Genomic DNA, 23,474 nt, shown 5'->3' on the forward strand with positions numbered 1-23,474 from the left:
GGGAAGTTCCGGGAAGGGAAGTTCCGGGAAGGGAAGTTCCGGGAAGGAAGTTCCGGGAAGGGAAGGGAAGGGAAGGGAAGGGAAGGGAAGGGAAGGGAAGGGAAGGGAAGGGAAGGGAAGGGAAGGGAAGGGAAGGGAAGGGAAGGGAAGGGAAGGGAAGGGAAGGGAAGGGAAGGGAAGGGAAGGGAAGGGAAGGGAAGGGAAGGGAAGGGAAGGGAAGGGAAGGGAAGGGAAGGGAAGGGAAGGGAAGGGAAGGGAAGGGAAGGGAAGGGAAGGGAAGGGAAGGGAAGTTCCGGGAAGGTAAGGGAAGGGAAGTTCCGGGAAGGGAAGTTCCGGGAAGGGAAGTTCCGGGAAGGGAAGGGAAGGGAAGGGAAGGGAAGGGAAGGGAAGGGAAGGGAAGGGAAGGGAAGGGAAGGGAAGTTCCGGGAAGTTCCGGGAAGGGAAGTTCCGGGAAGGGAAGGGAAGGGAAGTTCCGGGAAGGGAAGGGAAGTTCCGGGAAGGGAAGGGAAGGGAAGTTCCGGGAAGGGAAGGGAAGTTCCGGGAAGGGAAGGGAAGGGAAGGGAAGGGAAGGGAAGGGAAGGGAAGGGAAGGGAAGGGAAGGGAAGGGAAGGGAAGGGAAGGGAAGGGAAGGGAAGGGAAGGGAAGGGAAGGGAAGGGAAGGGAAGGGAAGGGAAGGGAAGGGAAGGGAAGGGAAGGGAAGGGAAGGGAAGGGAAGGGAAGGGAAGGGAAGGGAAGGGAAGGGAAGGGAAGGGAAGGGAAGGGAAGGGAAGGGAAGGGAAGGGAAGGGAAGGGAAGTTCCGGGAAGGGAAGGGAAGGGAAGTTCCGGGAAGGGAAGTTCCGGGAAGGGAAGTTCCGGGAAGGGAAGTTCCGGGAAGGGAAGTTCCGGGAAGGGAAGGGAAGTTCCGGGAAGGGAAGGGAAGGGAAGGGAAGGGAAGGGAAGGGAAGGGAAGGGAAGGGAAGGGAAGGGAAGGGAAGGGAAGGGAAGGGAAGGGAAGGGAAGGGAAGGGAAGGGAAGGGAAGGGAAGGGAAGGGAAGGGAAGTTCCGGGAAGTTCCGGGAAGGGAAGGGAAGGGAAGTTCCGGGAAGGGAAGGGAAGGGAAGGGAAGGGAAGGGAAGGGAAGGGAAGGGAAGGGAAGGGAAGGGAAGGGAAGGGAAGGGAAGGGAAGGGAAGGGAAGGGAAGGGAAGGGAAGGGAAGGGAAGGGAAGGGAAGGGAAGGGAAGGGAAGGGAAGGGAAGGGAAGGGAAGGGAAGGGAAGGGAAGGGAAGGGAAGGGAAGGGAAGGGAAGGGAAGGGAAGGGAAGGGAAGGGAAGGGAAGGGAAGGGAAGGGAAGGGAAGGGAAGGGAAGGGAAGGGAAGTTCCGGAAGGGAAGGGAAGGGAAGGGAAGGGAAGGGAAGGGAAGGGAAGGGAAGGGAAGGGAAGGGAAGGGAAGGGAAGGGAAGGGAAGGGAAGGGAAGGGAAGGGAAGGGAAGGGAAGGGAAGGGAAGGGAAGGGAAGGGAAGGGAAGGGAAGGGAAGGGAAGGGAAGGGAAGGGAAGGGAAGGGAAGGGAAGGGAAGGGAAGTTCCGGGAAGGGAAGGGAAGGGAAGGGAAGTTCCGGGAAGTTCCGGGAAGTTCCGGGAAGGGAAGGGAAGGGAAGGGAAGGGAAGGGAAGGGAAGGGAAGGGAAGTTCCGGGAAGGGAAGGGAAGGGAAGGGAAGGGAAGGGAAGGGAAGGGAAGGGAAGGGAAGGGAAGGGAAGGGAAGGGAAGGGAAGGGAAGGGAAGGGAAGTTCCGGGAAGGGAAGGGAAGGGAAGGGAAGGGAAGGGAAGGGAAGGGAAGGGAAGGGAAGGGAAGGGAAGGGAAGGGAAGGGAAGGGAAGGGAAGGGAAGGGAAGGGAAGGGAAGGGAAGGGAAGGGAAGGGAAGGGAAGGGAAGGGAAGGGAAGGGAAGGGAAGGGAAGGGAAGGGAAGGGAAGGGAAGGGAAGGGAAGGGAAGGGAAGGGAAGGGAAGGGAAGGGAAGGGAAGGGAAGGGAAGGGAAGGGAAGGGAAGGGAAGGGAAGGGAAGGGAAGGGAAGTTCCGGGAAGGGAAGGGAAGGGAAGTTCCGGGAAGGGAAGGGAAGGGAAGTTCCGGGAAGGGAAGGGAAGGGAAGGGAAGGGAAGGGAAGGGAAGGGAAGGGAAGGGAAGGGAAGGGAAGGGAAGGGAAGGGAAGGGAAGGGAAGGGAAGGGAAGGGAAGGGAAGGGAAGGGAAGGGAAGGGAAGGGAAGGGAAGGGAAGGGAAGGGAAGGGAAGGGAAGGGAAGGGAAGGGAAGGGAAGGGAAGGGAAGGGAAGGGAAGGGAAGGGAAGGGAAGGGAAGGGAAGGGAAGGGAAGGGAAGGGAAGGGAAGGGAAGGGAAGGGAAGGGAAGGGAAGTTCCGGGAAGGGAAGTTCCGGGAAGGGAAGTTCTGGGAAGGGAAGTTCCGGGAAGGGAAGGGAAGTTCCGGGAAGGGAAGTTCCGGGAAGGGAAGGGAAGGGAAGTTCCGGGAAGGGAAGGGAAGTTCCGGGAAGGGAAGGGAAGGGAAGTTCCGGGAAGGGAAGGGAAGTTCCGGGAAGGGAAGTTCCGGGAAGGGAAGTTCCGGGAAGGGAAGTTCCGGGAAGGGAAGTTCCGGGAAGGGAAGTTCCGGGAAGGGAAGTTCCGGGAAGGGAAGGGAAGGGAAGGGAAGGGAAGGGAAGGGAAGGGAAGTTCCGGGAAGGGAAGGGAAGGGAAGGGAAGGGAAGGGAAGGGAAGGGAAGGGAAGGGAAGGGAAGGGAAGGGAAGGGAAGGGAAGGGAAGGGAAGGGAAGGGAAGGGAAGGGAAGGGAAGGGAAGGGAAGGGAAGGGAAGGGAAGGGAAGGGAAGGGAAGGGAAGGGAAGGGAAGGGAAGGGAAGGGAAGGGAAGGGAAGGGAAGGGAAGGGAAGGGAAGGGAAGGGAAGTTCCGGAAGGTAAGGGAAGGGAAGTTCCGGGAAGGGAAGTTCCGGGAAGGGAAGGGAAGGGAAGTTCCGGGAAGGGAAGTTCCGGGAAGGGAAGGGAAGGGAAGTTCCGGGAAGGGAAGTTCCGGGAAGTTCCGGGAAGGGAAGGGAAGGGAAGTTCCGGGAAGGGAAGGGAAGGGAAGTTCCGGGAAGGGAAGGGAAGTTCCGGGAAGGGAAGGGAAGGGAAGGGAAGGGAAGTTCCGGGAAGGGAAGGGAAGGGAAGGGAAGTTCCGGGAAGGGAAGGGAAGGGAAGGGAAGGGAAGGGAAGGGAAGGGAAGGGAAGGGAAGGGAAGGGAAGGGAAGGGAAGGGAAGGGAAGGGAAGGGAAGGGAAGGGAAGGGAAGGGAAGGGAAGGGAAGGGAAGGGAAGGGAAGGGAAGGGAAGGGAAGGGAAGGGAAGGGAAGGGAAGGGAAGGGAAGGGAAGGGAAGGGAAGGGAAGGGAAGGGAAGGGAAGTTCCGGGAAGGGAAGGGATGTTCCGGGAAGGGAAGTTCCGGAAGGGAAGTTCCGGGAAGGGAAGGGAAGGGAAGGGAAGGGAAGGGAAGGGAAGGGAAGGGAAGGGAAGGGAAGGGAAGGGAAGGGAAGGGAAGGGAAGGGAAGGGAAGGGAAGGGAAGGGAAGGGAAGGGAAGGGAAGGGAAGGGAAGGGAAGGGAAGGGAAGGGAAGGGAAGGGAAGGGAAGGGAAGGGAAGGGAAGGGAAGGGAAGGGAAGGGAAGGGAAGGGAAGGGAAGGGAAGGGAAGGGAAGGGAAGGGAAGGGAAGGGAAGGGAAGGGAAGGGAAGGGAAGGGAAGGGAAGGGAAGGGAAGGGAAGGGAAGGGAAGGGAAGGGAAGGGAAGTTCCGGGAAGGGAAGTTCCGGGAAGGGAAGGGAAGGGAAGGGAAGTTCCGGGAAGGGAAGGGAAGGGAAGGGAAGGGAAGGGAAGGGAAGGGAAGGGAAGGGAAGGGAAGGGAAGGGAAGGGAAGGGAAGGGAAGGGAAGGGAAGGGAAGGGAAGGGAAGGGAAGGGAAGGGAAGGGAAGGGAAGGGAAGGGAAGGGAAGGGAAGGGAAGGGAAGGGAAGGGAAGGGAAGGGAAGTTCCGGGAAGGGAAGGGAAGGGAAGGGAAGGGAAGGGAAGGGAAGGGAAGGGAAGGGAAGGGAAGGGAAGGGAAGGGAAGGGAAGGGAAGGGAAGGGAAGGGAAGGGAAGGGAAGGGAAGGGAAGGGAAGGGAAGGGAAGGGAAGGGAAGGGAAGGGAAGTTCCGGGAAGGGAAGTTCCGGGAAGGGAAGGGAAGGGAAGGGAAGGGAAGGGAAGGGAAGGGAAGGGAAGGGAAGGGAAGGGAAGGGAAGGGAAGGGAAGGGAAGGGAAGGGAAGGGAAGGGAAGGGAAGGGAAGGCAAGGGAAGGGAAGGGAAGGGAAGGGAAGGGAAGGGAAGGGAAGGGAAGGGAAGGGAAGGGAAGGGAAGGGAAGGGAAGGGAAGGGAAGGGAAGGGAAGGGAAGGGAAGGGAAGGGAAGGGAAGGGAAGGGAAGTTCCGGGAAGGGAAGGGAAGGGAAGGGAAGGGAAGGGAAGGGAAGGGAAGGGAAGGGAAGGGAAGGGAAGGGAAGGGAAGTTCCGGGAAGGGAAGGGAAGGGAAGGGAAGGGAAGGGAAGGGAAGGGAAGGGAAGGGAAGGGAAGGGAAGGGAAGGGAAGGGAAGGGAAGGGAAGGGAAGGGAAGTTCTGGGAAGGGAAGGGAAGGGAAGGGAAGGGAAGGGAAGGGAAGGGAAGGGAAGGGAAGGGAAGGGAAGGGAAGGGAAGGGAAGGGAAGGGAAGGGAAGGGAAGGGAAGGGAAGGGAAGGGAAGGGAAGGGAAGGGAAGGGAAGGGAAGGGAAGGGAAGGGAAGGGAAGGGAAGGGAAGGGAAGGGAAGGGAAGGGAAGGGAAGGGAAGGGAAGGGAAGGGAAGGAAGGGAAGGGAAGGGAAGGGAAGGGAAGGGAAGGGAAGGGAAGGGAAGTTCCGGGAAGGGAAGTTCTGGGAAGGGAAGTTCCGGGAAGGGAAGGGAAGTTCCGGGAAGGGAAGTTCCGGGAAGGGAAGGGAAGGGAAGTTCCGGGAAGGGAAGGGAAGTTCCGGGAAGGGAAGTTCCGGGAAGGGAAGTTCCGGGAAGGGAAGTTCCGGGAAGGGAAGGGAAGGGAAGGGAAGGGAAGGGAAGGGAAGGGAAGGGAAGGGAAGGGAAGGGAAGGGAAGGGAAGGGAAGGGAAGGGAAGGGAAGGGAAGGGAAGGGAAGGGAAGGGAAGGGAAGGGAAGGGAAGGGAAGGGAAGGGAAGGGAAGGGAAGGGAAGGGAAGGGAAGGGAAGGGAAGGGAAGGGAAGGGAAGGGAAGGGAAGGGAAGTTCCGGGAAGGGAAGGGAAGTTCCGGGAAGTTCCGGGAAGGGAAGGGAAGTTCCGGGAAGGGAAGGGAAGGGAAGGGAAGTTCCGGGAAGGGAAGTTCCGGGAAGGGAAGTTCCGGGAAGGGAAGTTCCGGGAAGGGAAGTTCCGGGAAGGGAAGGGAAGGGAAGGGAAGGGAAGGGAAGGGAAGGGAAGGGAAGGGAAGGGAAGGGAAGGGAAGGGAAGGGAAGGGAAGGGAAGGGAAGGGAAGGGAAGGGAAGGGAAGGGAAGGGAAGGGAAGGGAAGGGAAGGGAAGGGAAGGGAAGGGAAGGGAAGGGAAGGGAAGGAAGGGAAGGGAAGGGAAGGGAAGGGAAGGGAAGGGAAGGGAAGGGAAGGGAAGGGAAGGGAAGGGAAGGGAAGGGAAGGGAAGGGAAGGGAAGGGAAGTTCCGGGAAGGGAAGGGAAGTTCCGGGAAGTTCCGGGAAGGGAAGGGAAGTTCCGGGAAGGGAAGGGAAGGGAAGGGAAGTTCCGGGAAGGGAAGGGAAGGGAAGGGAAGGGAAGGGAAGGGAAGGGAAGGGAAGGGAAGGGAAGGGAAGGGAAGGGAAGGGAAGGGAAGGGAAGGGAAGGGAAGGGAAGGGAAGGGAAGGGAAGGGAAGGGAAGGGAAGGGAAGGGAAGGGAAGGGAAGGGAAGGGAAGGGAAGTTCCGGGAAGGGAAGGGAAGGGAAGGGAAGGGAAGGGAAGGGAAGGGAAGGGAAGGGAAGGGAAGGGAAGGGAAGGGAAGGGAAGGGAAGGGAAGGGAAGGGAAGGGAAGGGAAGGGAAGGGAAGTTCCGGGAAGGGAAGGGAAGGGAAGTTCCGGGAAGGGAAGTTCCGGGAAGGGAAGGGAAGGGAAGGGAAGGGAAGGGAAGGGAAGTTCCGGGAAGGGAAGGGAAGGGAAGGGAAGGGAAGGGAAGGGAAGGGAAGTTCCGGGAAGGGAAGTTCCGGGAAGGGAAGGGAAGGAAGTTCGGAAGGGAAGTTCCGGGAAGGGAAGGGAAGTTCCGGGAAGGGAAGGGAAGTTCCGGGAAGGGAATGGAAGTTCCGGGAAGGGAAGGGAAGGGAAGGAAGGAAGGGAAGGGAAGGGAAGGGAAGGGAAGGGAAGGAAGGAGAAGGGAAGGGAAGGGAAGGGAAGGAAGGGAAGGGAAGGGAAGGGAAGGGAAGGGAAGGGAAGGGAAGGAAGGGAAGGAAGGGAAGGGAAGGGAAGGGAAGGGAAGGGAAGGGAAGGGAAGGGAAGGAAGGGAAGGGAAGGGAAGTTCGGGAAGGGAAGGGAAGGGAAGGGAAGGGAGGGGAAGGGAAGGGAAGGGAAGGGAAGGGAAGGGAAGGGAAGGGAAGGGAAGGAAGGGAAGGGAAGGGAAGGGAAGGGAAGGGAAGGGAAGGGAAGGGAAGTTCCGGGAAGGGAAGGGAAGGGAAGGGAAGGGAAGGGAAGGGAAGGGAAGGGAAGGGAAGGGAAGGGAAGGGAAGGGAAGGGAAGGGAAGGGAAGGGAAGGGAAGGGAAGGGAAGGAAGGGAAGGGAAGGGAAGGGAAGGGAAGGGAAGGGAAGGGAAGGAAGGGAAGGAAGGAGGGAAGGGAAGGGAAGGGAAGGGAAGGGAAGGGAAGGGAAGGGAAGTCCGGAAGTTCCGGAAGGGAAGGAAGGGAAGGGAAGGGAAGGGAAGGGAAGGGAAGGGAAGGGAAGGGAAGGGAAGGGAAGGGAAGGGAAGGGAAGGGAAGGGAAGGGAAGGGAAGGGAAGGGAAGGGAAGGGAAGGGAAGGAAGGGAAGGGAAGGGAAGGGAAGGGAAGGGAAGGGAAGGGAAGTTCCGGGAAGGGAAGGGAAGGGAAGGGAAGGGAAGGGAAGGGAAGGGAAGGAAGGGAAGGGAAGGGAAGGGAAGGGAAGGAAGGGAAGGGAAGGAAGGGAAGGGAAGGGAAGGGAGGGAAGGGAAGGGAAGGGAAGGAAGGGAAGGGAAGGGAAGGGAAGGGAAGGAAGGGAAGGGAAGGGAAGGGAAGGGAAGGGAAGGAAGGAAGGGAAGGGAAGGGAAGGGAAGGGAAGGGAAGGAAGGAAGGGAAGGAAGGGAAGGGAAGGGAAGGGAAGGGAAGTTCCGGGAAGGGAAGGGAAGGGAAGGGAAGGGGAAGGGAAGGGAAGGGAAGGGAAGGGAAGGGAAGGGAAGGGAAGGGAAGGGAAGGGAAGGGAAGGGAAGGGAAGGGAAGGGAAGGGAAGGGAAGGAAGGGAAGGGAAGGGAAGGGAAGGGAAGGGAAGGAAGGAGGGAAGGGAAGGGAAGGAAGGAAGGGAAGGGAAGGGAAGGGAAGGGAAGTTCCGGAAGGTAAGGGAAGGTAAGGGGAAGGGAAGGGAAGGGAAGGGAAGGGAAGGGAAGGGAAGGGAAGGGAAGGAAGGGAAGGGAAGGGAAGGGAAGGGAAGGGAAGGGAAGGGAAGGGAAGGAAGGAAGGGAAGGGAAGGGAAGGGAAGGGAAGGGAAGGGAAGGAAGGGAAGGGAAGGGAAGGGAAGGGAAGTTCCGGGAAGGTAAGGGAAGGTAAGGGAAGGGAAGGGAAGGAAGGGAAGGGAAGGGAAGGGAAGGGAAGGGAAGGGAAGGAAGGGAAGGGAAGGGAAGGGAAGGGAAGGGAAGGGAAGGGAAGGGAAGGGAAGGGAAGGGAAGGGAAGGGAAGGGAAGGGAAGGGAAGGGAAGGGAAGGGAAGGGAAGGGAAGTTCGGGAAGGGAAGTTCCGGGAAGGAAGTTCCGGGAAGGGAAGTTCCGGGAAGGGAAGTTCCGGGAAGGGAAGTGGAAGGGAAGGGAAGGGAAGGGAAGGGAAGGGAAGGGAAGGGAAGGGAAGGGAAGGGAAGGGAAGGGAAGGGAAGGGAAGGGAAGGAAGGGAAGGGAAGGGAAGGGAAGGGAAGGGAAGGGAAGGGAAGGGAAGGGAAGGAAGGGAAGGGAAGGGAAGGAGGAAGGAAGGAAGGGAAGGGAAGGGAAGGGAAGGGAAGGGAAGGGAAGGGAAGGAAGGGAAGGGAAGGAAGGGAAGGGAAGGGAAGGGAGGAGGGAAGGGAAGGGAAGGGAAGGGAAGGGAAGGGAAGGAAGGGAAGGGAAGGGAAGGGAAGGGAAGGGAAGGGAAGGAAGGGAAGGGAAGGGAAGGGAAGTTCCGGGAAGGGAAGGGAAGGGAAGGGAAGGAAGGGAAGGGAAGGGAAGGGAAGGGAAGGGAAGGGAAGGGAAGGGAAGGGAAGGTAAGGGAAGTTCCGGGAAGGGAAGGGAAGTTCCGGGAAGTTCCGGGAAGGGAAGGGAAGATAAGTTCCGGGAAGGGAAGGGAAGGGAAGGGAAGGAAGGGAAGGAAGGGAAGGGAAGGGAAGGGAAGGGAAGGGAAGGGAAGGAAGGGAAGGGAAGGGAAGGGAAGGGAAGGGAAGGGAAGGAAGGGAAGGGAAGGGAAGGAAGGGAAGGGAAGGGAAGGGAAGGGAAGGGAAGGGAAGGGAAGGGAAGTTCTGGGAAGGGAAGGGAAGGGAAGGGAAGGGAAGGGAAGGGAAGTTCCGGGAAGGGAAGGGAAGGGAAGGGAAGGGAAGGGAAGTTCCGGGAAGGGAAGTTCCGGGAAGGGAAGGGAAGTTCCGGAAGGGAAGTTCCGGGAAGGGAAGTTCCGGGAAGGGAAGGAAGGGAAGGGAAGGGAAGGGAAGGGAAGGAAGGGAAGGGAAGGGAAGGGAAGGGAAGGGAAGGGAAGTTCCGGGAAGGGAAGGGAAGGGAAGGGAAGGGAAGGGAAGGGAAGGGAAGGGAAGGGAAGGGAAGGGAAGGGAAGGGAAGGAAGGAAGGGAAGGGAAGGGAAGGGAAGGAAGGGAAGGAAGGGAAGGGAAGGGAAGGGAAGGGAAGGAAGGGAAGGGAAGGGAAGGGAGGGAAGGGAAGGGAAGGGAAGGAAGGGAAGGAAGGGAAGGGAAGGGAAGGGAAGGGAAGGGAAGGGAAGGGAAGGGAAGGGAAGGGAAGGGAAGGAAGGGAAGGGAAGGGAAGGGAAGGAAGGGAAGGGAAGGGAAGGGAAGGGAAGGGAAGGGAAGGGAAGGGAAGGGAAGGGAAGGGAAGGGAAGGGAAGGGAAGGGAAGGGAAGTTCCGGAAGGAAGGGAAGGGAAGGGAAGTTCCGGGAAGGGAAGGGAAGGGAAGTTCCGGGAAGGGAAGGAAGGGAAGGGAAGGGAAGTTCCGGGAAGTTCCGGGAAGGGAAGGGAAGTTCCGGGAAGGGAAGGGAAGGGAAGGGAAGGGAAGTTCCGGGAAGGGAAGGGAAGGGAAGTTCCGGGAAGGGAAGGGAAGGGAAGTTCCGGGAAGGGAAGGGAAGGGAAGGGAAGGGAAGGGAAGGGAAGGGAAGGAAGGGAAGGGAAGGGAAGGGAAGGGAAGGGAAGGGAAGGGAAGGGAAGGGAAGGGAAGGGAAGGAAGGGAAGGAAGGAAGGGAAGGGAAGTTCCGGGAAGGGAAGGGAAGGGAAGGGAAGGGAAGGGAAGGGAAGGGAAGGGAAGGGAAGGGAAGGGAAGTTCCGGGAAGGGAAGGGAAGGGAAGGGAAGGGAAGGGAAGGGAAGGGAAGGGAAGGGAAGGGAAGGGAAGGGAAGGGAAGGGAAGGGAAGGAAGGGAAGGAAGGGAAGGGAAGGGAAGGGAAGGGAAGGGAAGGGAAGGAAGGGAAGGGAAGGGAAGGAAGTTCCGGGAGGGAAGGGAAGGGAAGGGAAGGGAAGGGAAGGGAAGGGAAGGGAAGGGAAGGGAAGGGGAGGGAAGGGAAGGAGGAAGGGAAGGGAAGGGAAGGGAAGGGAAGGAAGGGAAGGGAAGGGAAGGGAAGGGAAGGGAAGGGAAGTTCCGGGAAGGGAAGGGAAGGGAAGTTCCGGGAAGGGAAGGGAAGGGAAGGGAAGGGAAGGGAAGGGAAGGAAGGGAAGGGAAGGGAAGGGAAGGGAAGGGAAGGGAAGGGAAGGGAAGGGAAGTTCCGGGAAGGGAAGTTCCGGGAAGGGAAGGGAAGGGAAGTTCCGGGAAGGAAGGGAAGGGAAGGGAAGGGAAGGGAAGGGAAGGGAAGGGAAGGGAAGGGAAGGGAAGGGAAGGGAAGGGAAGGGAAGGGAAGGAAGGGAAGGGAAGGGAAGGGAAGGGAAGGGAAGGGAAGGGAAGGGAAGGGAAGGGAAGGGAAGGAAGGGAAGGGAAGGGAAGGAAGGGAAGGGAAGGGAAGGGAAGGGAAGGGAAGGGAAGGGAGGAAGGGAAGGGAAGGGAGGGAGGAAGGGAAGGGAAGGGAAGGAAGGGAAGGGAAGGGAAGGGAAGGGAAGGGAAGGAAGGGAAGGGAAGGAAGGGAAGGGAAGGGAAGGGAAGGGAAGGGAAGGGAAGGGAAAGGAAGTTCCGGAGGGAAGGGAAGGGAAGGAAGGGAAGGGAAGGGAAGGGAAGGGAGGGAAGGGAAGGGAGAAGGGAAGGGAAGGGAAGGGAAGGGAAGGGAAGGGAAGGGAAGTTCCGGGAAGGGAAGGGAAGGGAAGGGAAGGGAAGGGAAGGGAAGGGAAGGGAAGGGAAGGGAAGGGAAGGGAAGGGAAGGGAAGGGAAGGGAAGGGAAGGGAAGGGAAGGAAGGGAAGGGAAGTTCCGGGAAGGGAAGTTCCGGGAAGGGAAGTTCCGGAAGGGAAGTTCCGGGAAGGGAAGGGAAGGGAAGGGAAGGGAAGGGAGGGAAGGGAAGGGAAGGGAAGGGAAGGGAAGGGAAGGAAGGGAAGGGAAGGGAAGGGAAGGGAAGGGAAGGGAAGGGAAGGGAAGGGAAGGGAAGGAAGGGAAGGGAAGGGAGGAAGGAAGGGAAGGGAAGGGAAGGGAAGGGAAGGAAGGGAAGGGAAGGGAAGGGAAGGGAAGGGAAGGGAAGGGAAGGGAAGGGAAGGGAAGGGAAGGGAAGGGAAGGGAAGGGAAGGGAAGGGAAGGGAAGGGAAGTTCCGGGAAGTTCCGGGAAGGGAAGGGAAGGGAAGGGAAGGGAAGGGAAGGGAAGGGAAGGGAAGGGAAGGGAAGGGAAGGGAAGGGAAGGGAAGGGAAGGGAAGGGAAGGGAAGGGAAGGGAAGGGAAGGGAAGGGAAGGGAAGGGAAGTTCCGGGAAGGGAAGGGAAGGGAAGGGAAGGGAAGGGAAGGGAAGGGAAGGGAAGGGAAGGGAAGGGAAGGGAAGGGAAGGGAAGGGAAGGGAAGGGAAGGGAAGGGAAGGGAAGGGAAGGGAAGGGAAGGGAAGGGAAGGGAAGGGAAGGGAAGGGAAGGGAAGGGAAGGGAAGGGAAGGGAAGGGAAGGGAAGGGAAGGGAAGGGAAGGGAAGGGAAGGGAAGTTCCGGGAAGGGAAGGGAAGGGAAGGGAAGGGAAGGGAAGGGAAGGGAAGGGAAGGGAAGGGAAGGGAAGGGAAGGGAAGGGAAGGGAAGGGAAGGGAAGGGAAGGGAAGGGAAGGGAAGGGAAGGGAAGGGAAGGGAAGGGAAGGGAAGGGAAGGGAAGGGAAGGGAAGGGAAGGGAAGTTCCGGGAAGGGAAGGGAAGGGAAGGGAAGTTCCGGGAAGGGAAGGGAAGGGAAGGGAAGGGAAGGGAAGTTCCGGGAAGGGAAGGGAAGGGAAGGGAAGGGAAGGGAAGGGAAGGGAAGGGAAGGGAAGGGAAGGGAAGGGAAGGGAAGGGAAGGGAAGGGAAGTTCCGGGAAGGTAAGGGAAGGGAAGTTCCGGGAAGGGAAGGGAAGGGAAGGGAAGGGAAGGGAAGGGAAGGGAAGGGAAGGGAAGGGAAGGGAAGGGAAGGGAAGGGAAGGGAAGGGAAGGGAAGGGAAGGGAAGGGAAGGGAAGGGAAGGGAAGGGAAGGGAAGGGAAGGGAAGGGAAGGGAAGGGAAGGGAAGGGAAGGGAAGGGAAGGGAAGGGAAGGGAAGGGAAGGGAAGGGAAGGGAAGGGAAGGGAAGGGAAGGGAAGGGAAGGGAAGGGAAGGGAAGTTCCGGGAAGGGAAGTTCCGGGAAGTTCCGGGAAGGGAAGTTCCGGGAAGGGAAGGGAAGGGAAGTTCCGGGAAGGGAAGGGAAGTTCCGGGAAGGGAAGGGAAGTTCCGGGAAGGGAAGGGAAGGGAAGGGAAGGGAAGGGAAGGGAAGGGAAGGGAAGGGAAGGGAAGGGAAGGGAAGGGAAGGGAAGGGAAGGGAAGGGAAGGGAAGGGAAGGGAAGGGAAGGGAAGGGAAGGGAAGGGAAGGGAAGGGAAGGGAAGGGAAGGAAGGGAAGGGAAGGGAAGGGAAGGGAAGGGAAGGGAAGGGAAGGGAAGGGAAGGGAAGGGAAGGGAAGGGAAGGGAAGGGAAGGGAAGGGAAGGGAAGGGAAGGGAAGGGAAGGGAAGGGAAGGGAAGGGAAGGGAAGGGAAGGGAAGGGAAGGGAAGTTCCGGGAAGGGAAGGGAAGTTCCGGGAAGGGAAGGGAAGGGAAGTTCCGGGAAGGGAAGGGAAGGGAAGGGAAGGGAAGGGAAGGGAAGGGAAGGGAAGGGAAGGGAAGGGAAGGGAAGGGAAGGGAAGGGAAGGGAAGGGAAGGGAAGGGAAGGGAAGGGAAGGGAAGGGAAGGGAAGGGAAGGGAAGGGAAGGGAAGGGAAGGGAAGGGAAGTTCCGGGAAGGGAAGGGAAGGGAAGGGAAGGGAAGGGAAGGGAAGGGAAGGGAAGGGAAGGGAAGGGAAGGGAAGGGAAGGGAAGGGAAGGGAAGGGAAGGGAAGGGAAGGGAAGGGAAGGGAAGGGAAGGGAAGGGAAGGGAAGGGAAGGGAAGGGAAGGGAAGGGAAGTTCCGGGAAGGGAAGTTCCGGGAAGGGAAGGGAAGGGAAGTTCCGGGAAGGGAAGGGAAGTTCCGGGAAGGGAAGGGAAGGGAAGGGAAGGGAAGGGAAGGGAAGGGAAGGGAAGGGAAGGGAAGGGAAGGGAAGGGAAGGGAAGGGAAGGGAAGGGAAGGGAAGGGAAGGGAAGGGAAGGGAAGTTCCGGGAAGGGAAGGGAAGGGAAGGGAAGGGAAGGGAAGGGAAGGGAAGGGAAGGGAAGGGAAGGGAAGGGAAGGGAAGGGAAGGGAAGGGAAGGGAAGGGAAGGGAAGGGAAGGGAAGGGAAGGGAAGGGAAGGGAAGGGAAGGGAAGGGAAGGGAAGGGAAGGGAAGGGAAGGGAAGGGAAGGGAAGGGAAGGGAAGGGAAGGGAAGGGAAGGGAAGGGAAGGGAAGGGAAGGGAAGGGAAGGGAAGGGAAGGGAAGGGAAGGGAAGGGAAGGGAAAGGAAGTTCCGGGAAGGGAAGGGAAGGGAAGGGAAGGGAAGGGAAGGGAAGGGAAGGGAAGGGAAGGGAAGGGAAGGGAAGGGAAGGGAAGGGAAGGGAAGGGAAGGGAAGGGAAGGGAAGGGAAGGGAAGGGAAGGGAAGGGAAGGGAAGGGAAGGGAAGGGAAGGGAAGGGAAGTTCCGGGAAGGGAAGGGAAGGGAAGGGAAGGGAAGGGAAGGGAAGGGAAGGGAAGGGAAGGGAAGGGAAGGGAAGGGAAGGGAAGGGAAGGGAAGGGAAGGGAAGTTCCGGGAAGTTCCGGGAAGTTCCGGGAAGGGAAGGGAAGGGAAGGGAAGGGAAGGGAAGGGAAGGGAAGGGAAGGGAAGGGAAGGGAAGGGAAGGGAAGGGAAGGGAAGGGAAGGGAAGGGAAGGGAAGGGAAGGGAAGGGAAGGGAAGGGAAGGGAAGGGAAGGGAAGGGAAGGGAAGGGAAGGGAAGGGAAGTTCCGGGAAGGGAAGGGAAGGGAAGGGAAGGGAAGGGAAGGGAAGGGAAGGGAAGTTCCGGGAAGGGAAGGGAAGGGAAGGGAAGGGAAGGGAAGGGAAGGGAAGGGAAGGGAAGGGAAGGGAAGGGAAGTTCCGGGAAGGGAAGTTCCGGGAAGGGAAGGGAAGGGAAGGGAAGGGAAGGGAAGGGAAGGGAAGGGAAGGGAAGGGAAGGGAAGGGAAGGGAAGGGAAGGGAAGGGAAGGGAAGGGAAGGGAAGGGAAGGGAAGGGAAGGGAAGGGAAGTTCCGGGAAGGGAAGGGAAGGGAAGGGAAGGGAAGGGAAGGGAAGGGAAGGGAAGGGAAGGGAAGGGAAGGGAAGGGAAGGGAAGGGAAGGGAAGGGAAGGGAAGGGAAGGGAAGGGAAGGGAAGGGAAGGGAAGGGAAGGGAAGGGAAGGGAAGGGAAGGGAAGGGAAGGGAAGGGAAGGGAAGGGAAGGGAAGGGAAGGGAAGGGAAGGGAAGGGAAGGGAAGGGAAGGGAAGGGAAGGGAAGGGAAGGGAAGGGAAGGGAAGGGAAGGGAAGGGAAGGGAAGGGAAGGGAAGGGAAGGGAAGGGAAGGGAAGGGAAGGGAAGGGAAGGGAAGGGAAGTTCCGGGAAGGGAAGGGAAGGGAAGTTCCGGGAAGGGAAGGGAAGGGAAGGGAAGGGAAGGGAAGGGAAGGGAAGGGAAGGGAAGGGAAGGGAAGGGAAGGGAAGGGAAGGGAAGGGAAGGGAAGTTCCGGGAAGGTAAGGGAAGGGAAGTTCCGGGAAGGGAAGGGAAGGGAAGGGAAGGGAAGGGAAGGGAAGGGAAGGGAAGGGAAGGGAAGGGAAGGGAAGGGAAGGGAAGGGAAGGGAAGGGAAGGGAAGGGAAGGGAAGGGAAGGGAAGGGAAGGGAAGGGAAGGGAAGGGAAGGGAAGGGAAGGGAAGGGAAGGGAAGGGAAGGGAAGGGAAGGGAAGGGAAGGGAAGGGAAGGGAAGGGAAGGGAAGGGAAGGGAAGGGAAGGGAAGGGAAGGGAAGGGAAGGGAAGGGAAGGGAAGGGAAGGGAAGGGAAGGGAAGGGAAGGGAAGGGAAGGGAAGGGAAGGGAAGGGAAGGGAAGTTCCGGGAAGGGAAGTTCCGGGAAGGGAAGGGAAGGGAAGTTCCGGGAAGGGAAGGGAAGTTCCGGGAAGGGAAGGGAAGTTCCGGGAAGGGAAGGGAAGGGAAGTTCCGGGAAGTTCCGGGAAGGGAAGGGAAGGGAAGGGAAGGGAAGGGAAGGGAAGGGAAGGGAAGGGAAGGGAAGGGAAGGGAAGGGAAGGGAAGGGAAGGGAAGGGAAGGGAAGGGAAGGGAAGGGAAGGGAAGGGAAGGGAAGGGAAGGGAAGGGAAGGGAAGGGAAGGGAAGGGAAGGGAAGGGAAGGGAAGGGAAGGGAAGGGAAGGGAAGGGAAGGGAAGGGAAGGGAAGGGAAGGGAAGGGAAGGGAAGGGAAGGGAAGGGAAGGGAAGGGAAGTTCCGGGAAGGGAAGGGAAGGGAAGGGAAGGGAAGTTCCGGGAAGGGAAGTTCCGGGAAGGGAAGGGAAGGGAAGGGAAGGGAAGGGAAGGGAAGGGAAGGGAAGGGAAGGGAAGGGAAGGGAAGGGAAGGGAAGGGAAGGGAAGGGAAGGGAAGGGAAGGGAAGGGAAGGGAAGGGAAGGGAAGGGAAGGGAAGGGAAGGGAAGGGAAGGGAAGGGAAGGGAAGGGAAGGGAAGGGAAGGGAAGGGAAGGGAAGGGAAGGGAAGGGAAGGGAAGGGAAGGGAAGGGAAGGGAAGGGAAGGGAAGGGAAGGGAAGGGAAGGGAAGGGAAGGGAAGGGAAGGGAAGGGAAGGGAAGGGAAGGGAAGGGAAGGGAAGGGAAGGGAAGGGAAGGGAAGGGAAGGGAAGGGAAGTTCCGGGAAGGGAAGGGAAGTTCCGGGAAGGGAAGTTCCGGGAAGGGAAGGGAAGGGAAGTTCCGGGAAGGGAAGGGAAGTTCCGGGAAGGGAAGGGAAGGGAAGGGAAGGGAAGGGAAGGGAAGTTCCGGGAAGGGAAGTTCCGGGAAGGGAAGGGAAGGGAAGGGAAGGGAAGGGAAGGGAAGGGAAGGGAAGGGAAGGGAAGGGAAGGGAAGGGAAGGGAAGGGAAGGGAAGGGAAGGGAAGGGACGGGAAGGGAAGTTCTGGGAAGGGAAGGGAAGGGAAGGGAAGGGAAGGGAAGGGAAGGGAAGGGAAGGGAAGGGAAGGGAAGTTCCGGGAAGGGAAGTTCCGGGAAGGGAAGGGAAGGGAAGTTCCGGGAAGGGAAGGGAAGTTCCGGGAAGGGAAGTTCCGGGAAGGGAAGGGAAGGGAAGTTCCGGGAAGGGAAGGGAAGGGAAGGGAAGTTCCGGGAAGTTCCGGGAAGGGAAGGGAAGGGAAGTTCCGGGAAGGGAAGGGAAGGGAAGGGAAGGGAAGGGAAGGGAAGGGAAGGGAAGGGAAGGGAAGGGAAGGGAAGGGAAGGGAAGGGAAGGGAAGGGAAGGGAAGGGAAGGGAAGGGAAGGGAAGGGAAGGGAAGGGAAGGGAAGGGAAGGGAAGGGAAGGGAAGGGAAGGGAAGGGAAGGGAAGGGAAGTTCCGGGAAGGGAAGGGAAGGGAAGGGAAGGGAAGGGAAGGGAAGGGAAGGGAAGGGAAGGGAAGGGAAGGGAAGGGAAGGGAAGGGAAGGGAAGGGAAGGGAAGGGAAGGGAAGGGAAGGGAAGGGAAGGGAAGGGAAGGGAAGGGAAGGGAAGGGAAGGGAAGGGAAGGGAAGGGAAGGGAAGGGAAGGGAAGGGAAGGGAAGGGAAGGGAAGGGAAGGGAAGGGAAGGGAAGGGAAGGGAAGGGAAGGGAAGGGAAGGGAAGGGAAGGGAAGGGAAGGGAAGGGAAGGGAAGTTCCGGGAAGGGAAGGGAAGGGAAGGGAAGGGAAGGGAAGGGAAGGGAAGGGAAGGGAAGGGAAGGGAAGGGAAGGGAAGGGAAGGGAAGGGAAGGGAAGGGAAGGGAAGTTCCGGGAAGGGAAGTTCCGGGAAGTTCCGGGAAGGGAAGTTCCGGGAAGGGAAGGGAAGGGAAGTTCCGGGAAGGGAAGGGAAGTTCCGGGAAGTTCCGGGAAGTTCCGGGAAGGGAAGGGAAGGGAAGGGAAGGGAAGGGAAGGGAAGGGAAGGGAAGGGAAGGGAAGGGAAGGGAAGGGAAGGGAAGGGAAGGGAAGGGAAGGGAAGGGAAGGGAAGGGAAGGGAAGGGAAGGGAAGGGAAGGGAAGGGAAGGGAAGGGAAGGGAAGGGAAGGGAAGGGAAGGGAAGGGAAGGGAAGGGAAGGGAAGGGAAGGGAAGGGAAGGGAAGGGAAGGGAAGGGAAGGGAAGGGAAGGGAAGGGAAGGGAAGGGAAGGGAAGGGAAGGGAAGGGAAGGGAAGGGAAGGGAAGGGAAGGGAAGGGAAGGGAAGGGAAGTTCCGGGAAGGTAAGGGAAGGGAAGTTCCGGGAAGGGAAGGGAAGGGAAGGGAAGGGAAGGGAAGGGAAGGGAAGGGAAGGGAAGGGAAGGGAAGGGAAGGGAAGGGAAGGGAAGGGAAGTTCCGGGAAGGGAAGTTCCGGGAAGTTCCGGGAAGGGAAGTTCCGGGAAGGGAAGGGAAGGGAAGTTCCGGGAAGGGAAGGGAAGTTCCGGGAAGGGAAGGGAAGGGAAGGGAAGGGAAGGGAAGGGAAGGGAAGGGAAGGGAAGGGAAGGGAAGGGAAGGGAAGGGAAGGGAAGGGAAGGGAAGGGAAGGGAAGGGAAGGGAAGGGAAGGGAAGGGAAGGGAAGGGAAGGGAAGGGAAGTTCCGGGAAGGGAAGGGAAGTTCCGGGAAGGGAAGGGAAGGGAAGGGAAGGGAAGGGAAGGGAAGGGAAGGGAAGGGAAGGGAAGGGAAGGGAAGGGAAGGGAAGGGAAGGGAAGGGAAGGGAAGGGAAGGGAAGGGAAGGGAAGGGAAGGGAAGGGAAGGGAAGGGAAGGGAAGGGAAGGGAAGGGAAGGGAAGGGAAGGGAAGGGAAGGGAAGGGAAGGGAAGGGAAGGGAAGGGAAGGGAAGGGAAGGGAAGGGAAGGGAAGGGAAGGGAAGGGAAGGGAAGGGAAGGGAAGGGAAGTTCCGGGAAGGGAAGTTCCGGGAAGGGAAGGGAAGTTCCGGGAAGGGAAGGGAAGGGAAGGGAAGGGAAGGGAAGGGAAGGGAATGGAAGGGAAGGGAAGGGAAGGGAAGGGAAGGGAAGGGAAGGGAAGGGAAGGGAAGGGAAGGGAAGGGAAGGGAAGGGAAGGGAAGGGAAGGGAAGGGAAGGGAAGGGAAGGGAAGGGAAGGGAAGGGAAGGGAAGGGAAGGGAAGGGAAGGGAAGGGAAGGGAAGGGAAGGGAAGGGAAGGGAAGGGAAGGGAAGGGAAGGGAAGGGAAGTTCCGGGAAGGGAAGTTCCGGGAAGGGAAGTTCCGGGAAGGGAAGGGAAGGGAAGGGAAGGGAAGGGAAGGGAAGGGAAGGGAAGGGAAGGGAAGGGAAGGGAAGGGAAGGGAAGGGAAGGGAAGGGAAGGGAAGGGAAGGGAAGGGAAGGGAAGGGAAGGGAAGGGAAGGGAAGGGAAGGGAAGGGAAGGGAAGGGAAGGGAAGGGAAGGGAAGGGAAGGGAAGGGAAGGGAAGGGAAGGGAAGGGAAGGGAAGGGAAGGGAAGGGAAGGGAAGGGAAGGGAAGGGAAGGGAAGGGAAGGGAAGGGAAGGGAAGGGAAGGGAAGTTCTGGGAAGTGAAGGGAAGGGAAGGGAAGTTCCGGGAAGGGAAGGGAAGGGAAGGGAAGGGAAGGGAAGGGAAGGGAAGGGAAGGGAAGTTCCGGGAAGGGAAGGGAAGTTCCGGGAAGGGAAGTTCCGGGAAGGGAAGGGAAGGGAAGTTCCGGGAAGGGAAGGGAAGTTCCGGGAAGGGAAGGGAAGGGAAGTTCCGGGAAGGGAAGGGAAGTTCCGGGAAGGGAAGGGAAGGGAAGGGAAGGGAAGGGAAGGGAAGGGAAGGGAAGGGAAGGGAAGGGAAGGGAAGGGAAGGGAAGGGAAGGGAAGGGAAGGGAAGGGAAGGGAAGGGAAGGGAAGGGAAGGGAAGGGAAGGGAAGGGAAGGGAAGGGAAGGGAAGGGAAGTTCCGGGAAGGGAAGTTCTGGGAAGGGAAGGGAAGGGAAGGGAAGGGAAGGGAAGGGAAGGGAAGGGAAGGGAAGGGAAGGGAAGGGAAGGGAAGGGAAGGGAAGGGAAGTTCCGGGAAGGGAAGTTCTGGGAAGGGAAGGGAAGGGAAGGGAAGGGAAGGGAAGGGAAGGGAAGGGAAGGGAAGGGAAGGGAAGTTCCGGGAAGGGAAGTTCCGGGAAGGGAAGGGAAGGGAAGTTCCGGGAAGGGAAGGGAAGTTCCGGGAAGGGAAGTTCCGGGAAGTTCCGGGAAGGGAAGTTCCGGGAAGGGAAGGGAAGGGAAGGGAAGTTCCGGGAAGTTCCGGGAAGGGAAGGGAAGGGAAGTTCCGGGAAGGGAAGTTCCGGGAAGGGAAGTTCCGGGAAGGGAAGGGAAGGGAAGGGAAGGGAAGGGAAGGGAAGGGAAGGGAAGGGAAGGGAAGGGAAGGGAAGGGAAGGGAAGGGAAGGGAAGGGAAGGGAAGGGAAGGGAAGGGAAGGGAAGGGAAGGGAAGGGAAGGGAAGGGAAGGGAAGGGAAGGGAAGGGAAGGGAAGGGAAGGGAAGGGAAGGGAAGGGAAGGGAAGGGAAGGGAAGGGAAGGGAAGGGAAGGGAAGGGAAGGGAAGGGAAGGGAAGGGAAGGGAAGGGAAGGGAAGGGAAGGGAAGGGAAGGGAAGGGAAGGGAAGTTCCGGGAAGGGAAGGGAAGTTCCGGGAAGGGAAGGGAAGGGAAGGGAAGGGAAGGGAAGGGAAGGGAAGGGAAGGGAAGGGAAGGGAAGGGAAGGGAAGGGAAGGGAAGGGAAGGGAAGGGAAGGGAAGGGAAGGGAAGGGAAGGGAAGGGAAGGGAAGGGAAGGGAAGGGAAGGGAAGGGAAGGGAAGGGAAGGGAAGGGAAGTTCCGGGAAGGGAAGGGAAGGGAAGTTCCGGGAAGGGAAGGGAAGGGAAGGGAAGGGAAGGGAAGGGAAGGGAAGGGAAGGGAAGTTCCGGGAAGGGAAGGGAAGGGAAGGGAAGGGAAGGGAAGGGAAGGGAAGGGAAGGGAAGGGAAGGGAAGGGAAGGGAAGGGAAGGGAAGGGAAGGGAAGGGAAGGGAAGGGAAGGGAAGGGAAGGGAAGGGAAGGGAAGGGAAGGGAAGGGAAGGGAAGGGAAGGGAAGGGAAGGGAAGGGAAGGGAAGGGAAGGGAAGGGAAGGGAAGGGAAGGGAAGGGAAGGGAAGTTCCGGGAAGGGAAGGGAAGGGAAGGGAAGGGAAGGGAAGGGAAGGGAAGGGAAGGGAAGGGAAGGGAAGGGAAGGGAAGGGAAGGGAAGGGAAGGGAAGGGAAGGGAAGGGAAGGGAAGGGAAGGGAAGGGAAGGGAAGGGAAGGGAAGGGAAGGGAAGGGAAGGGAAGGGAAGGGAAGGGAAGGGAAGGGAAGGGAAGGGAAGGGAAGGGAAGGGAAGGGAAGGGAAGGGAAGGGAAGGGAAGGGAAGGGAAGGGAAGGGAAGGGAAGGGAAGGGAAGGGAAGGGAAGGGAAGGGAAGGGAAGGGAAGGGAAGTTCCGGGAAGGGAAGGGAAGGGAAGTTCCGGGAAGGGAAGTTCCGGGAAGGGAAGGGAAGGGAAGTTCCGGGAAGGGAAGGGAAGTTCCGGGAAGGGAAGGGAAGGGAAGGGAAGGGAAGGGAAGGGAAGGGAAGGGAAGGGAAGGGAAGGGAAGGGAAGGGAAGGGAAGGGAAGGGAAGGGAAGGGAAGGGAAGGGAAGGGAAGGGAAGGGAAGGGAAGGGAAGGGAAGGGAAGGGAAGGGAAGGGAAGGGAAGGGAAGGGAAGGGAAGGGAAGGGAAGGGAAGGGAAGGGAAGGGAAGGGAAGGGAAGGGAAGGGAAGGGAAGGGAAGGGAAGGGAAGGGAAGGGAAGTTCCGGGAAGGGAAGGGAAGGGAAGGGAAGGGAAGGGAAGGGAAGGGAAGTTCCGGGAAGGGAAGGGAAGGGAAGGGAAGGGAAGTTCCGGGAAGGGAAGGGAAGGGAAGGGAAGGGAAGGGAAGGGAAGGGAAGGGAAGGGAAGTTCCGGGAAGGGAAGGGAAGGGAAGGGAAGGGAAGGGAAGGGAAGGGAAGGGAAGGGAAGGGAAGGGAAGGGAAGGGAAGGGAAGGGAAGGGAAGGGAAGGGAAGGGAAGGGAAGGGAAGGGAAGGGAAGGGAAGGGAAGGGAAGGGAAGGGAAGGGAAGGGAAGGGAAGGGAAGGGAAGGGAAGGGAAGGGAAGGGAAGGGAAGGGAAGGGAAGGGAAGGGAAGGGAAGGGAAGGGAAGGGAAGGGAAGGGAAGGGAAGGGAAGTTCCGGGAAGGGAAGGGAAGTTCCGGGAAGGGAAGGGAAGGGAAGGGAAGTTCCGGGAAGGGAAGGGAAGGGAAGGGAAGGGAAGGGAAGGGAAGGGAAGGGAAGGGAAGGGAAGGGAAGGGAAGGGAAGGGAAGGGAAGGGAAGGGAAGGGAAGGGAAGGGAAGGGAAGGGAAGGGAAGGGAAGGGAAGGGAAGGGAAGGGAAGGGAAGGGAAGGGAAGGGAAGGGAAGGGAAGGGAAGGGAAGGGAAGGGAAGGGAAGGGAAGGGAAGGGAAGGGAAGGGAAGGGAAGGGAAGGGAAGGGAAGGGAAGGGAAGGGAAGGGAAGGGAAGGGAAGGGAAGGGAAGGGAAGGGAAGGGAAGGGAAGGGAAGGGAAGGGAAGGGAAGGGAAGGGAAGGGAAGGGAAGGGAAGTTCCGGGAAGGGAAGGGAAGGGAAGGGAAGGGAAGGGAAGGGAAGGGAAGGGAAGGGAAGGGAAGGGAAGGGAAGGGAAGGGAAGGGAAGGGAAGGGAAGGGAAGGGAAGGGAAGGGAAGGGAAGGGAAGGGAAGGGAAGGGAAGGGAAGTTCCGGGAAGGGAAGGGAAGGGAAGTTCCGGGAAGGGAAGGGAAGTTCCGGGAAGTTCCGGGAAGTTCCGGGAAGTTCCGGGAAGTTCCGGGAAGGGAAGTTCCGGGAAGTTCCGGGAAGTTCCGGGAAGTTCCGGGAAGTTCCGGGAAGGGAAGGGAAGGGAAGGGAAGGGAAGGGAAGGGAAGGGAAGGGAAGGGAAGGGAAGGGAAGGGAAGGGAAGGGAAGGGAAGGGAAGGCAAGGCAAGGCAAGGCAAGGCAAGGCAAGGCAAGGCAAGGCAAGGCAAGGCAAGGCAAGGGAGTTTTCAGCTCCTTTTTTTCCCACTGTGTTTCAAAACAGTGTGGTTCAAGGTATTTCTTTGTCTAGAACATAGTTCCATCAGTTCACATGCACAGCTCTGGGATCCCAGGGATCAAATTGCATTATAAACCTCTCGGGTCATTTGGCTCTGAACTCTAAGGAGACAAGTCTCCAGCCAAGCATCTGCCTCAGGGGCTCCAACAGAAATTGGTTGGTGCATTAATTATTGCACAGCTGGAATTGTTCCCTTATTGTGCCACCAAGGAGAGACCTCCTTACCAGGGAGAATCCTGTCTTGGAGGTCCCCAGGGCGTTACCTTTTGCCTTTTCCCATATGCCTGCTGTTTTGACACATGAACTTCAGTCAAAGTGTCCCCATATTAGATTTTACACCAGCTTGGGTTGTTACCCTTGCTGATTTGATTATTCCAATTCAAGGTAACTAAATATATATGCACATATATAGGTGGCACAGCCTATTTTTCATCCAGTCTGTTTCCAGAGTAACCTTCTAAAGTGTAGGACAAGAGAGTGTTGAGCTACTGATGAAAAACGCTGATTTCACAACCTCAAGACTACAATTATAGCAACAAATCCAACCAAGAATAATCAATTTCATTCCCACTACAATCTATTCCATGTAGTAGCACTTCAGAGTTTGCAATAGGTGATCTGGATGCTCCATTTCAGTGTGAAGCAAGTTTCCCACACAGTGCTTTGTAGCTATTCAGGGCAAGCAGGCATTGATGCACTGTGCCACTGAATACTTCCAAAAATAGACTGTAGATACAGCAAAGTAACTCCTTTATTTTGAAAAACATTGTGACCTCCATGTGATCGCAACACATGCAAAGCAAAGTGAATCTGGGCATATCACTGTTTAAAATGCAGGCAGCAGTCATGGGAGTGTAGCTGGATAATTTGAATCAGTATTTTTAGGCTCTGACTTCCTTCATTGTCTCCAAATCCAGAAGAAAACAACAGCTACCTGACTACAGGGGAGCTTTTTTTCATATCTGCATGTGTGATACTGCCTTGTAGCTGATCAATATATAGAAGCAGCTTCAGATGTACTGCAAAATAAATGTGCTTCAGCTGGAAGAATAATGGTAGATGAGTTCAATAAATCTTCAGCAATCTGGATGTCCATACAAGAAGGCAAAAGAAACATGTAAATGGAAAAAAAAACAAACATAAAAGAAGAGAAGCAATTGCAGACAGTGTAATACGAAGTCACATGGAGATTTTTGAACAGCTGTTGCACAGCCAGTTTTATATTTTATTTCATCTGTAAAGATTGCAAAATAAAAGGGGGTATATTCTTCATCATGAAC

Source organism: Cinclus cinclus, chromosome Z, assembly GCF_963662255.1.
Source record: "Cinclus cinclus chromosome Z, bCinCin1.1, whole genome shotgun sequence".
NCBI classification, from domain to species: Eukaryota; Metazoa; Chordata; class Aves; order Passeriformes; family Cinclidae; genus Cinclus; species Cinclus cinclus.